Source organism: Etheostoma spectabile, chromosome 12, assembly GCF_008692095.1.
Source record: "Etheostoma spectabile isolate EspeVRDwgs_2016 chromosome 12, UIUC_Espe_1.0, whole genome shotgun sequence".
Lineage (NCBI taxonomy): Eukaryota > Metazoa > Chordata > Actinopteri > Perciformes > Percidae > Etheostoma > Etheostoma spectabile.
Window position 1 is genome coordinate 2,262,865 of NC_045744.1, and position 821 is coordinate 2,263,685.

An 821-nucleotide genomic window follows, 5' to 3' on the forward strand; every position below is an offset into this window, starting at 1 on the left:
TTAAAGCATGCGATAGTCGCATTTCAGTCGCATCAAAAGACATGCTAGATGACATATACCGACATGGGACAATTTACCTCTATGAAAAGGTGCACGTTCCCAGTATGTCTAATTGGTGAATCAGGGTAGCCTGGATGCCAGCCAACGTAGCCCCGCCCACAACATTTGACTTCAGGAACTTCGGTGTAAGAGGCTCCTCACTATGGCAGGCCATTTTAACATTTAAAAGCTAGACTGGATATGTGTTGCAGATATCTTTAATTCAGTAAAAAATTAGAAAATATCCATTGTAGAAAAAAATACCCACTGTCACTACTCAGAAATACCGAAGATACATCTTAGAAAAGACAAAAAAAACAGGTTTGCCACTTCATGAGACAAAGTGCACGTGGGTCTAAACAATCAGGACATGTGCAATCATTTTATTATGACCAGATCTTGAAACAACTTGGGGTCTCAGCTTACTACTGGAGCTTGCGACGTGGTTGCAAATGAAATTTGGGTCATGGCAGCGGGTGGTGATTGGTACCTGAGGGCAGAGAGGGTAAATTCAGTATAGGCTAGACATACAGAGACCATTATATCATTGTAGTAAATTAAACCTGTGAATTTATATTTTCATACCTGCAGACGGGGGCCGCGTGGCACGATTGTAAACGGCTGCTTTTTGCCAACAACTTGATTTTAGTTCTTAACAGAACACACTTGTAATCTGGATACTTGCGTTCCTTTGCATGTCCTTTCCGATTCCAAAGCCAACCAAAATGTAAACTGATGCGAGGGTAGGCTTTGGCAAAACAAAGTTGTTCAAGTTAGATAAA